General features: G+C 44.8%; 1 protein-coding gene across 1 annotated transcript in view; it reads right to left on the bottom strand.

Annotated features, from left to right (window-relative positions):
- The window catches only part of Pcp4 (Purkinje cell protein 4), a 58,682-nt gene that overhangs the window by 43,231 nt on the left and 780 nt on the right, over window positions 1-14,671 (bottom strand). The gene's annotated exons all lie outside the window — the stretch shown is intronic.

The raw sequence follows: 14,671 nt of genomic DNA, 5'->3' as shown, positions 1-14,671 counted from the left end.
GAGGAGAGGACAGACTAGATTAGCTTTCTCTCCCTACTCCAAGAAGTCATGGCTGACCAGACAGAGGGCAGGAGTAAGAAAGAGGATAGACAACTATCAGCATAAAGGCAGGAATGAGGTACAACTACAGCTGGCTCCTTTGAGGATTCCTTGTAAAGGTTATGAGGGGGGAAAGCTAACAGGCAGAGCCAGTTTTCAAGGACTAAGTGAAACACAGATAGGTGCTCAACACAAGCATCACGCCCACCTGTCCCTCCTGAACAGGCGTGATTTCCTTCCATCCTTTTACATTCCGAAGACCAAAGGAGCCAAAAACTCACATGGGGTCAACTGAGATTCCAGAAAGTGGCCACAGAGGAAGAAATGCATCTTCACTTTGCTGTCAATAGAAGCATCATCGTTCTCTTCTTTTGCCATCCATCCCATAATATGCATGCCCTTTAAAGTGCTGGGCCCCATGCACTCAAAGGACAGAGAACAAGCAGAGGCCAGTGCATTAGTTACCCTTCCTGTTGCTAACCAGAAGGAAGAAATTTATTTTTGGCTCACAGTTTTAGGGCGCACAGTTTGAGGGTATGGGCTCACAGTCCATCAAGGTGTCAGAGGTATGGTGGCTGAGGGGTGAGGAAGCTGCAGCAGCAGCCAGGACACAGAGAGGGATAAACACTGGAGCTCAGCTCACTTTCTCTTTTTTTGTTCATGGGTTTCACCAGCCCATAGGAGGGTGCCACCATCACTGACAGTGAGTCTCCCTGCCTTAGTTAACCCAGAAATCCCCTTCTGGGTGTGCCTAGAGTTCTGTTTCCATACTGACTATAATGTCATCGAGTTGAGAGCCAAAACCAGCCACTGTAATTTCTGAATGAAAATGTCCACACAACTGGGAAAATCTTTCCCTGCCAGTCCCTGAGTGCCCATCAACCGGGTTGCTGCCAGCTTCACACACGGCTATATCAACCCTCCTGTGGCCGAGCCAACAGGACCAACTGCTACACTCAACTTCTTCCTCAGGTGAACAAACAGGAATATGAGAAAAGAAAGGACGCAAGCCAAATCCATTGCTACCCAGGAGAACCCACAGGTAAGGCTGAGTAAGGGAATCGTTCTCCTTAGTCTGACAACCAAACACATTTTCAATTCTTCTACCGGACATTGTGTCCTCAAATGCCAACGACTATGTTTTCCCCTTCGCCAGAGCATCAGCTCAGCACTGCCAGGGGAATGGTCCTGAGGAATGTATAACAGGGAGGGAGGTCACAGCTAACAGATGCAAAGCTTGAACTGGGAAGCAGTTTGGAATTACACCCAAAGATGCTATTGCCAAGTGGGGTGATGGAATTTAAGCAGAGCAGCTTGGAAGTCCAGCATTTGACCCTTAACCTTGTCTCTTTAGAAGGGGAAGCCTTGACTTGGAAGGTGAAGGTCCTGACTTGGAGGATACCTTTCTACCTCCTCTGATACAGATAAGTCATTCTGCCTGCATGCAGACTGGGGGCCATCTTTGCCCCTCCTTATTTTAACAACAAAGCAACTGCATGGGAATTGCTGAAGTCACACACAGTCCCACATGCGATGGCATCTGGGATGTTTTAGGAAACAAGATGGGCTAAGTGTATTCCATGAGCTTATCTTAGAACCTGGTGGTGAAACATCTGTGGGCAGAGTCAGTATGGTACCAGAACTGTGGGCCTTTGTCATGCACTTGTGTGAGCAGGGCTCTGAGACTGTGGAGAAAGCCCTTGGTGAGCCATGACCTGCAGGCCACATGGTTGATGAACCTCATCACTCCCACATGAACTCCAAAGCCTCCTGATCTCTGTCAGAATGCAGACACTTACTTGGCACCATGTGGTGCGAAATGTGCTTCTCTCAGAAGGGTATGCCAAGCCTCCGAAGCAGGAGACTTTCTTTTTTGGTATTAAAAAAATTTCCAGATTTTTTTTTCCCACTTAAATGAAAATAGCTTCACAAAATGGTAGAAGACTGAGGTTGTATACTTTTGAAAGAAAAGAAAATGTTTTGTCCTAAATTAGCTATCCACAGTTCAAGACTTAAAAATTAAGACAGATTAGAGGACAGGTCAAAAGCTGTAAAGATGTGTCAGTTGGTAAAATGCTTGGGATGCAAGCATGGGGACATGAGTTCAGATCCCTGGACCCCTCATGAAGAAGCCAGGTGTGATGGTGTATTTATAACCCTGCTGCGGGGGAGGTAGAGAAAGGAGGATTCCTGGAGCTCACTGGCTAACCGGATTAGCCTAATTGATGGGTTTCAGGTTTAATGAGAGACCCTGTTTCACAGGAAGTGAACAGCATTCGTGAATATGATACCCAAGGTTGTCTTCTAGCCTTCACATGCACCCATGCACATGAGCACACACATTCACGCACACACATACACACAGGCATGCATGCACACACAGTCTTTTAAATCAATTTCACAATGTCGTTGTTTGTTCAAACAATTCTCAGGGTCAGACAAGTAACCCCTGAACAAATGAGTGTCCTCTTTGAGCCACACATACTAGGTTCCTCAGAGTCAGCCCAGAGGTTTCTCCAGACTGGGGAGAAAGACCCTGCCTGCCCCCTTGTTGGATCATACACGGGTCATGTCAGAGTCTTCCAGTTCACATGGAAATAACAGACCACATTCACACTCTCATGCTCACGCACACATGTTCATGTACACACACACATGCACACACACGCTCGTGCATATGCACACATACACGTGCACACACATGCTCATGCATATGCACACACACACACATGCACACACATGCTCATGCATATGCACACACGTGTGCCTAAGGCCCTTACACAGTTAGTGTGACAGGGTCACATTTCATTAGTGCAGCTTCTTTCCTTTTTAATTTTTGTTTGTTTTGGTTTTGCGTTCATCAAAAAACCCACCAAGACTTCTGTGTGTACCCAGGGCTATCCGTGGGTAAAGTGACTTAGGCAACTGTGTCAGGTACACCCTAAAAAGGACCCCAAATTGAGTCTTAAATGTCAAACCTGGGACAGAAGGCTGAGTGCCTATTTAACAAAGTAAACCTGGCCTCCAAGTTCTCCCAGCATCCCTCAGTCCCTACTTGCTAAAGGGTATGACCGGCGTAACTAGCCCTCTCACCCTAAACTCTACAGCCCAGGGCTGGGCTGCCCTTTCCCTAGAGGTTCTTCCCTATAATCCAGCCACTTTGGTTACCTGTCCTTCTGTACCTTTGACATCCTGGCTGCTGCATCTTGGCCCAGCTCAGTCTGGTCATGCCCTCTCTGGACTCTCCCAGACATTCCTTCCTCTAGCTATGCTCTACCGTAAACCTTGTCTTCCAGCATCCCTAGGAGCAACATGTCCTCCTCTTTGCTTTCTGTTTCCTTTTTCATTCAGATCCTAATGTTCTGCTATCAGCTGGCAACATTCTTGAAAATGTTAACAAGTGTAACAAAAGTGTAACAAGTGCTTTTTTTTTAACAATTGTTACAATTGTTACTACTCTGATCCCAGCCCTTTTAGATCAGGCTCTCTAGATGTTCCTACAACACCTCAAAAGAACCACGGGAGAGAAAGAAGGGGTAACATCAGGAGGCTTAACAATTGATGTTTTAAACAGTCTCTTTTCTGTTGGCCCTGCTGGACACGCCCATAGATAGCCCATGTCTCCCATCCCCACTGTGATTCTGAAGGGACCCAGCAAGCCAGAGCTAGGGTGCCCCACCCCTACCCCAGTCTACTCTCACAGCTCCAAAGTCAGGTTAGGCTATCGTGTGCAAATCCAAAGTCTTCAGCCAGAATTCAACTGTAGAGAAATGTTGCCTGAATCTCTCCCAGAACTGACTCACAGCGAGAGCTCAGCAGAAAGACGATGACATGGGAATTTATAAAAAGGTTGCCCCCGGAATGAAACAGGCCAGTTAGGTAGATGGGAGAGATTAAACCCCAATGTACGTGTGTGGGGTGGGGGTGGGGGAGTAGCTATGGACTAGAAGGAGGTATTCCGCAGAGGTGTTTGAAAAAATGCTACATCTATTTTAAGAAATTTATTTCAAAAAGAAGAAAAATAGCCTACATTTCTAATGTAAAGAACACCGCCAGGAAAAAAAAAAATGAGAGAGTCTTCTGTTGGCCTGAGATTTTCACAGGGCTAATGCAGATGTGGGAAATGAGTTATATATAGAAGCTGAGTCCATCCGAGGACAAACTCTAAAAAGAAGAGAGTACTAATGATGGTCAGGAAGCCACCTGGGGCCCTAAAACTCAAAGAATGCAACCATATGCCATTCTGAATCAACACTAGCGCTCCTGGAAGATAAAGTGCAGATGAGTCTAAATTCACCAGATTTCTCACAATTAGAATGTGTAAACTTTACAAAATAAGCAATGTGTAAAATTCCAAGAAAAATACCATTGACTTTGCTCTTGTGACCTATTTCCAATGTCTCACGGGAAATTTTTCCCTCTTCAAGTTTCTTAAGTGACATGGAAATCAGTGGAGCCCCAATATTGCTAGTAAGAACGTCAGTGTGCTCCACGTATTTAGGACACTCTTGACAGTGAGCCTGTGATGGACCATCTTAACTGTCTAGAATCTCTCAGCATGTGCCTATGGAAGGACATTTTACTACGTTAATTGATCTGGGAAGACCCATCTCCAACAACAGGTGAGGCCATTCCCTAGAAAAGGAGTCCTGGATTATGTAAAAAGAAAGTGATCTCCCACCCCCACCCCACCTTTTCTTTCTTACCTATAGATGTGGTATCACCAGTTCCTTTGAGCTTCCTTTACTATGACTTCTGAATTGTGGTGGACTGTATCTAACAGATAAACTCTTATAGTCACAATTCTGGAGTTTAGTTTCTTTAACGAACACAGAAATATTATAAGGATATGTCTTCATTTTAATCCAAGGTATGGGGATGTGGGGTGGGAGAAAAGAACAATCCATAAAGAGGCAAAAGCCAGTGATGAACCCTTTCTCCCTTAAGTTGTTTCTGTCAGAGCTCTGTATCTCGGCAACAGGGACAGACACTAAAATAGGGAGCTTAAAACTAAGTATGGCATGACAGGGGGTGTGTACCAATCACTCAACACAACTATTGATAACTTTCAATTTCCTCTAAAATGGTCCTCCTTTAAGATCTACTAACGGCTATTGTGATCTTTAACAGGAACTGAGTCCTCACTCCTTCGGTAGGCTCAACTGAACCTTGTCTCTCCTCTTCTTCACAGCCCTGCACAGTGATAAATTACCTACTACTTCCCTGACACTGCACTCAGTGTGGAAGCCATAGTAGAATTAGTCTTACATGGCTCTGTCTCTACCACCAACACTCTGAGCAGCAGGGACCATATCTCCTCAGCAGCATCTGACAGGTAAATAGATGTCCACCTGTGGGAGGTCAATGCTGTGTGCTAGGGATTTAAAGGAGTAGAAGCCACGGTCCCTTATAATGCCACACTCATAGAGGACAGGAAGTAATATGACTTATCAAACGCGTAGCTGTTAATGATATGTGCAACAGCTTTATTCTCTGGGATTTAGAACATCTTTTCTTACTCAGAGCCCTGGGAGCTTGGTGAGGTATGAAAGTGGTTGGTCTATAGTCAAGAAAACTCAACAAGACCAAAATAAATTTTGCCCAGGGTCTCCACAAACTATTCCATGGGATACGAATGATAACATATGATTGGGACATGGGATTGAGGGAATCAGATTAGAAAATGAACCCTGTCCCCACCACCCCCAGGAAGGGGGATAACATTTGAAATGTAAATAAAGAAAATATCCAATAAAAAGGAAAAAAAAAACCCTCAAAAAAAAAAAAAAAAGAAAGAAAATGAACCCTGGGAAGCCATCTAGAGACATGGGAAGAAAGGTTGCCTTTGTCCGTTCTTCTGTGGGGATATTTTTTTTCTGCTGAAGACTATGAAAAATAGCTAGGACTATGTTATTTCCAGTTATTTCTTGCAGAGACTTAAGTGGAAGTGAGACTGGTATAAAAGGTAGTGGGTAGCTTCCAGAATATGACAGAAAATGAGAAATTTAATAGGATGAGAAACGTGGAAGAGAAAACAAGCCTGGTTTTTGCTCAAGAGCACTGGGATTTTTCAACAAGATTAAATTCAGGTCACTCAGTTCCCTAATGAAAAATGATTGCTTTCAAGCCAGTAAAAAGTGTCAGTAAGTCCTAGGTACTTGGAAGGCTGCAGCAGAAGGGTCATTTGTCCCCAGGAGTCTGAGGCAACTGATACTGAAAAGTCCTGCCTTGAAGGTTGATGGATGAATGGACAGAAGATAGACAGACAAACATAAAGATATATAGGTTAATATAGATGAATCATAGATGATAGATAAATACAGATGATGATGATGATAGATAGATAGATAGATAGATAGACAGACAGACGGATGGATGACAGATTAGATGGGTAGCAAATGAAAACTTAAAATGAGCACATTAAGGAGACTGTGCTATTCACATCAGTCAAGTCTTTGACTCCTAGGTATAGCTGTAGTCTCACCCTGTATCATTAGCTTTTAAATTGACCTGAAGCCCACAGGAGCAGAGCTACCATGTCCAACTGTACCAGTAGTACACAGCCAACTCTGGGGGCATCATGGATAAAGACCACTGTATGAATACCTCTGGGTTGTAAGGTGAGTCACCATCAAAGTAAAGAGAACTGAGGGTTTATGTTTGTACCTGCTTATGGTGAGAACCATTAGAGATCACATTTCATAAATAGCTAAAATCAGGACCGATGTGGACTTTTCCCATTCTGGGGCTGTCGTGAGACTCTCGTAACTGGAAATTACCTTGATGTCCTTCCTAGTGGCGTGCCTTGAAAGTATTACTACGCCACATCAGATGCCTCTCGCTCTGTGAAGAGGACACAGATTGCACAAGCTGTCTTTAATTAATTGCACCTCCCTACAGCAGGTAACTGGCTTTTAGTACACATATGCTGCAGCACAGCTAAACTGTCTCAGCACAGAAGCAAGGTGCGGAAAGAAACAAACCTTAGGACGCATACACGTTTAACATTCTTCAACAACGGGTTTAACCAGATGGAATATTAGAGACCCCAGATCCTGTGGACATTACTTTATTGTCCTGTCAGGATCTCCAATCGGCCTGAGAAAACCAGAGCTGTGGTGATAAGAACATCATTGTTAGGCCAATGACAGCCAAGTGTGGAAAGTCAGGGAAATGGGGGGGGGGGGGGAGACAGTGGTGATAGCAACTGTGTCCTCAGACACAGGGACAGCATGGTACCAAACCACCCGTCATGACAACTCTGAGGTGTTTCTGCTCCACCTGCAGCCCTTTAAAATGTGAGAAAAGATCAGGAAGCCTCTGTGCTCTTGTCCTGGGTGGATGTGTGCAGGTTTCCGTGCCTCACCCCTCAGCAGTGCAAACACCAGCCCTGGAAAAGGCCATGCTCAGGCTCAGAGTGTGACTAGTTCATGGACTTGGGAATGTCTCTGCATGTACAATCAGAACAAGAAAACCCCACGCACAATTAGCCACTCTGCCAGACTCAAGGAAACAACCTCAAATGAAATGGTATTACCTAATAAGAATATTACACATGTAGACAACTTCCTTGTTAGAGTAGGTGTAATTCCTTAATGTTCTGTTTGCTGGCCTCAAACTTGCTATGTAAGGAGAGATGACCTTCAACTCGTGATCCTTCTGACTCCATCTGTCTATCTGGGGCTGGCAGTACAGACATGCACCACCACGTCCCATTTATGTGTCTTTGCTAAGCTTGGTGTATGCTATTAAGCATTCTACCAACTGACCTATGCACCAAGCCCAATCCACTTTTCCATATTGGAATCTAGTCACATGACAGACTTGTGTATCAGCTTTTGAAAAAGATCTTAAGAAAGGGGAAGATATGTTTTCTTATAATATCTTTATTCATATTTTATTTAGTCAAATGTTCGTGTGCATTGTCATTTCCAGTAATTATGTAAAAATAAATGTCCACAGGACCTTGGGGTCTCTAATATTCCATCTGGTTAAACCCGTTGTCAAAGAATGCTTTGCTAAGCATTTGAGGGTTATATGACTGTTCTTTGGTCACACCCCTCTAAGACAAGTGTCTTAGTCAGGGTTTCTATTCCTGCACAAACATCATGACCAAGAAGCAAGTTATAAAGGAAAGGGTTTATTCAGCTTACATTCCACACTGCTGTTCATTAGCAAAGAAAGTCAGGACTGGAACTCAAGCAGGTCAGGAAGCAGGAGCTGATGCAGAGGCCATGGAGGGATGTTACATACTTGCTTGCTTCCCCTGGCTTGTTCAGCTTGCTTTCTTATAGAACCCAAGACTACTCGTCCAAGGGTGGCACCACCCACAATGCCCCCCCCACCTTGATCACCAATGCAAAAAATGCCCCACAGCTGGATCTCATGGAGGCCCTTCCCCAACTGAAGCTCCTTTCTCTGTGATAACTCCAGCCTGTGTCAAGTTGACACAAAACCAGCCAGTAAACAGGTTTGGATTTTAGTATCGGGGGGAGCTTTCTTTTCACGTTAGCTCAAACACAAGCCCAGTTACTGGATGGTGAGAAACAGATGAATGGCTGAATGGTTGCGGTGTGTCTGACACCTCACCCTTGTCAAAGCCAAGGCTGTCTGAAAGAGAAGGCAGAAACCATGTGGAGAGAAGTGCTCCCATGGACCGAATCTCAGGACTTTACACTGTGAAAATGGCTTTGTTTGTGTGGTATGAACAATCCACCCTGTTCCCCAACCAGATCTCTGTGCGGGGGTCCTGTTGTGCATGGGAGCTGGCTTCCATGCCCTGTGATTCTAATTTGTCTCTGTTTTGTTTAGAAGATGGCATGTTAAGAACAAAACAGAAAATGCGGGGAGTTTAGTGGGTGATTGATGTCCCCACCAGCAAAGCCATAAATCTGGGCAAGTGCTTTCCCTCTCTGAATGACAAGTCATGCCTTGAGATCCTGACAACACAGACTCAGAACTATTTGTGAGGCACAAACAGTAACGGGCAGATTAATGCCTAACCTGTCACTTAGGCTGAATTAGTCATATAAAATAGCCCTGAAAACGGCTGTGAGATTTACGGGTTTGGGTCACCCAGGAGTGTGGCGGGCTAGTTTTGTTTGTAGTACAAACTTTCTTATATTTATACTCCATTGAAGGTAAATGTGTGTATGCACCTCACTTCATTTTGAAGACTGGAAACAGCATAGCCAGAGTACAAGGCTGAGGTCATCAGGGCAGGGGAGTCTATCTCAGGGCTGTGGGTATGGCAAGGACATCCCAAGGAAAATAAATTTGGGTTGGTCACCTTCCATACATTAATACAGTCTTTAAATATTTAAAATATTTAAACATCCAAATGCATTTTGTCACCTAAAGCGGCCAAATGTGGAGGCTGAGGAGATGACTCAGTCAGCAAAATACATTGCAAGCAAGCTTGAGAACCTGAGTTCAAATCCCAGGCACTCACGTAAAAAGCCAGGCATGACAGTAGGTGCCTGAAATCTAATCACTAGGAGGTAGAGGCAGCCAGATGCCTGGGGCTTACTGCCCTGCCAGCATAGCCAAGGTATATGCTCCAGGCCATTCTTAGAAGCTGGACAACTAAAGAGCACCACCAGAAGTTGTCCTCTGGCCTCCACCACACGCACACACAGTACAGGCACATACAAATACATGCACCCCCACACATGTGAAAACACACACACACACATAATATTACTCATAAGGAAATAATAAGTAAACCAGTCAAAGGTTTTAAATACCTGTTTTCATTGTCTTAACAATATGATAATTATTGATAGTCAATTTCAAGTGTTGATTAAAATATTTACATCTACAACCTGCTTTCCGTCTGTTTAGACATATTTTTCCTCCAACAATATGCTGTGATTTACATCTTGGCTGCCTGTCTCCATGCCAGAAGCCCTACTATGAAAGATCTGCCTAGACTTTCTCCGCTCACACAGCCAAACGACTTCCCTGTGTCAATACAGCAGAGCTGATTTCCAGCTGGCCTGGGCTCTGCCTGTCTGTGTCCTTTCTGTCTAGATTTCATACAACCATTCTGAAGTGAGCCAGTCTCAGAGGATGTGAACAGAGGGAACAGAGGGGTCCACGTCAAACCCCCTCTCGGCTCTTGTGCTTTTCCTAGCATTTCCCAAATGCTCAGTGTTCTCCTTCTTGAAGATTACCCCGCCTTTTCTCCTTTTCATTTGCTTCTGTGGGAGCGTATGTTCTGTGTGCCTGGCTGTACCATACCCCCATTTCCCACTTACAAATATCTGAGAAGCAGACACGGGGTTTTAGACCAGGAGCAAAGAACAGAATGCATATTCTGTCCCCTGTTCACACATCCTATAGCAATAGAAAGCCCGGAGACCAGAGCTCTGGAATGTCAGTCATTGCAGCTGATCATCTGCACTGGAATGCCACTAATTCATTTAGTTGCTGGACACAAACCAGGCTCCACCCCAGGAGCTTAGCCTTTCCTCGTCAGCAGGTTGATGGGCCAGGAAGGGTGCTTCAGTCTACAATGTGTGTATCTAGAGGGTGTTACCAGCATGCTGGCTCTAGCTGGATTTAGGGAGCCAGCCCTCGTATGGAATACAAACCTATGCGCCCACAGCCTGTAAACTTCTTGCAGAAAGTCATTTGAAATTAGTAGGAGACTCTGAGCCTGAAGCTGGTAATTGTGCCTGTATATTTAAATGGCTCCTACACTCTGAGGACTGAGCACCGAGGAAGCACAAGCAAATTTCACTGTAACAAGACCTCTCGGGGCACTGAAGGAAGAAATTAATCTAAACGCTAAGGCAGGGACTGTGTCCATTCCAGACTCGGGAGACTTGCCTGATACAAGCTCAGATCTTCTTTTCATGTTGATCACGCCACTTCCACTAAACCTTTAATAAAATCAGTGGTGAGTCATTTATTTAGCTTTTCTGTCTAGAAAAAAAAATACTGCACTTCGCCTTCATTCAATCTTAGAAGAGAGAGAGAAGAGAGAGAGAGAGAGAAATTGGGTGCTTGCTTTAATCCTGAGTTTAGTTAATGAGATGCAGGCTGGGAAAGTGAGTTTTATGACAATCCATTATGATTACCAGGCCCGAAAGCATGCTTTCGTGTTTAACCTTGGAACCTAAGTTGTCATCACAACCCGGCAAGTCTTCATATTCCTTGTTAGAGGAGAGAATAATGCCCACCAGTATGTGGTTTAACATGAGCCAAGTCCACATTTGAAAATGACGGTGCGAAATCTATTTCTTTGTACAAGTAAGGCATGGTAATAACATTTTTTCTAAGTGGATCTCACTAGATCTTTCCATTTTACTAGTTCATGTGCTCCCCTAAATGAGGTTAGAATTACATAAGAAATCAAATTGCCACTTGGCCTTCTACTGAAAACACCATATTTGCCTATAACTCACAGAATCTATGCTTAACCACCATCTCAGCTACACGGTTCTTCCACAGACCCAATCATGCACACAGAGCACCGGCTCCAACTCACCTTGGCACTGGGGTCCTAAAAGCCCACTACAGCAATGATTCTCACCTTAGTTCCTGTCATCTTTCTGACTCTCCACTGAGATCCCAGGAGAACACACTGTGTGATGCCCCCAAACCACTGTTGTATGATTTTTAATTTTTTTTTAATTTTAAAAAATTTTATTAGATATTTTCTTCATTTACATTTCAAATACTATCCCGAAAGTCCCCTATACCCTCCAGCCACCCTGGTCCCCTACCCACCCACTCCCACTTCTTGGTCAGTCCCAGCTTTCTTCTTTACTCCAAGACAACTGTCTTCAGGTGAGAGGCAATAGATCTGTTTTGGTGCCTGGGATACATATATGTGTGTGCACATCTGCCCTTGAATGTCTTTGATCTCATCTCAACCATTTTTTTCACCTGGCATAGTCTTTTCACTGAGGCCAGTGTCTACATGGACCAAAGATTCTCAGCCCTGACCCTAGGTTAACTTATCTCACATAAATCAAAGCAAGCAGAGAGCCCAGGACAGAGCTCTGAGAAGGCTTAGGGTCTCATGTTTAAGTCACAGCTTTTGCCAGATATATTACATAGTGGGATTGCCTTCCCATGTACTTCCCAAACACGGCGGTAGGTCATGTCATGCTTTAAATCCATTCTCTGTTAAAATCTCATTCGTAGCTCTCCTGAGTTGGGTTTTTTTTTTTTTTTGAAAAGTCCCTTAGAAGCAACCCCCCACCCAGGTGAGGACCCAGGGCAGACTTGCTCCCAGGAATTCTCTTCTTCCTTGGGTGTGGCACTTTGTAACCTTGGGCCTTGCTGGGAGAACTTCAAATGTGGTTACTAGACTTAAGCCTACATTTTGATCCCAATTCATCTTCTAGATTACTCCAAGCATATCTGACATACTGTAACACAGATGTGAAAATTGGGTGCACCACTCTCACAAGGCCCTAAATTTGGACTTTATTTCCAACCAAACACTATACTTAAACTGTTCTATTTGACCACATGTCATTCCCCTGCCAAACAATAATAATAATAATAATAATAATACATAATTAAATAAATAATGGTTAACACTAAGTTGTCCAGTTTAAAGCCAGCTTCAGGATCAGTTTACTGTTCTCCCTTCACCTTCAAAGCCAAAAATCCCAAAAGTGCAGATCTTACCCCAGGGACCTTTAACCTTTCAGGGTCTTCTCTGCTCAGCCCAAGTTTGTATCAACTCAAGGATCTCTGGAGTTTCTGCAGCTACAGTGAGCCCTGAGGGCTACAGAAGGAGACATTCAATACACACACACACACACACACACACACACACACACACACCTGTTCCAGCCCCCAAGCACCCTGACAGACAGAGGGAAATCAATGTCTCTGCTTTGACCAGCAACTACTCATACAAGCACATTAATGACAGTGTGCCTCCAATTCTGCCTGGGAGTTATTAACACTGGAAGCCATTTGTAGTTCATTCAACTAAAGAAACCCTTCAGGACTTGGTGCCCTCCCCAGTTCCTTGGCTGTTTGTCCCTTTTATTAAATGTTGAAAGCAGATTTAAGTTTTAATCAAAGGAGAAATTTCTTTTCTCCAAAGAATACCAGCGGTCTAGCGACTTGGAAATGAGCCAGCAGGGGGAGCTCAGGGGCAGCGGTGGGAATGAAAAAGACAAACCTGGTGCAAGGGGAAGTTGGGGTGTAGGACTGCGGACACAGACCCAGGGTCTGCACCTTAAGGACTTTTACCCACAGGGTTTAAGGAATTCACACTCTGATTGTGATACTAAGTCATGGACAGCTGGAGCATTGTAGGGAGTTTGAGGCTGCCCTAGTTACAGGGTCAACAGAAAGGAAGTTGTGACCCTAACTGTGGGTTGAACTCTGGGACAAGACTCTTCCCTGGAGACCCACACAGTCATCTGCTCAGCTGGGTGACCAAGGAGGCACTGGAGGACTTCTCTATACATGAGCCTCAGCATGGAATGAGGGATAGGGCACTGTCTCAGGTCGCTGACTGGACACAGGAGAGGGTCCCTGTTGTGAGGTCAGTCTGCAGGGCCTGCAGTTTCTAGGCCCCTTCTTGATGAGAATCTGTTGAGTTCTGAATGGGAAAAGCTGTCCACACAGCCATCCCTTCTTCCTGCAAGCAAGGTGAGGTGTCCATAAACCTTGCGCTTCTGAAAGATTAGCGAACCTAGAGGGGAGCCCCTCCCCCAACATGTAAAGGAAAAGAGACCTTGTCCTCAATGCCCTTGGTCTTCAGAGCCCTGCTTGCTTTCCCTGGATTCTCTACCTCCTTCTACCCCACCCTTTCCAGCTGTTCCAGAGCCCCACACTCATTTATTTGGACAGAACCAGGCACCAGGTATCAACTACTTCAGTGTGACAAGGCTAGCCCCAGATCTAGCTGGTGGTCTTGAATCGGTTGGTCCACTTCCCTGTGCCTCAGTTTCCTCCTCTGTCACCGACTGCCCAGGGTATGGAGAGGCTCACAGAAGGGGACACGTGTGGGAGTGCTTGGCACTGCTCTCAGCATTTACACCATGAGGCAACCAATGGCTGTCACTGTGGCTTCTGTTCCCCGGGTTGCCAGGAGACTCCCATCTCCCAGCCCAGATCCACCCTCCTCCTCCCCCAAGCTCTTGGCTCTCTCCCAAGTCCTGTGCCTGGGTGCTGCACCACCTTGCCCTTCTGCCTGTTGTTTGGATCCAAAGCTGTCCATAGAGGAGAGTGGAGCTGCGAGGAGACATTTGATTTCTGAAGTTGTTAATTCTACTCTAGACTTCCAAAAAAAGATCACCCATCTGTCAAACATTTTTTTTTAAATAAAATACAAAGAAGATAACAGATCTTTCACCGTAATTAAGTATCAAGTGAGAGGAAATGAAAACAGACTTGGCTGGGCATCTAGTTGAAGAGGATAGCACTGTATAACCCCAAATCTTCTTGTGGAAGAGATTACAGTCGCTTTTTAAAAGAAAAATATGCAAGCCACCAGCTTGTATATTCTATATACATTTAATCAAAAAAGGGTCTTGGGTTTAAAATGAGCTCTTTTGCCAACACTCCCTGATGCCTCAGAGGTAGCAGTTTCTCTTTCTCTCTCTTTCTCTCTCTCTCTCTCTCTCTCTCTCTCTCTCTCTCTCTCTCTCTC

Source organism: Mus caroli, chromosome 16 (genome assembly GCF_900094665.2).
Source record: "Mus caroli chromosome 16, CAROLI_EIJ_v1.1, whole genome shotgun sequence".
In the NCBI taxonomy this organism is placed as follows: domain Eukaryota; kingdom Metazoa; phylum Chordata; class Mammalia; order Rodentia; family Muridae; genus Mus; species Mus caroli.
This window is presented reverse-complemented; position numbering and strand designations above follow the sequence as displayed.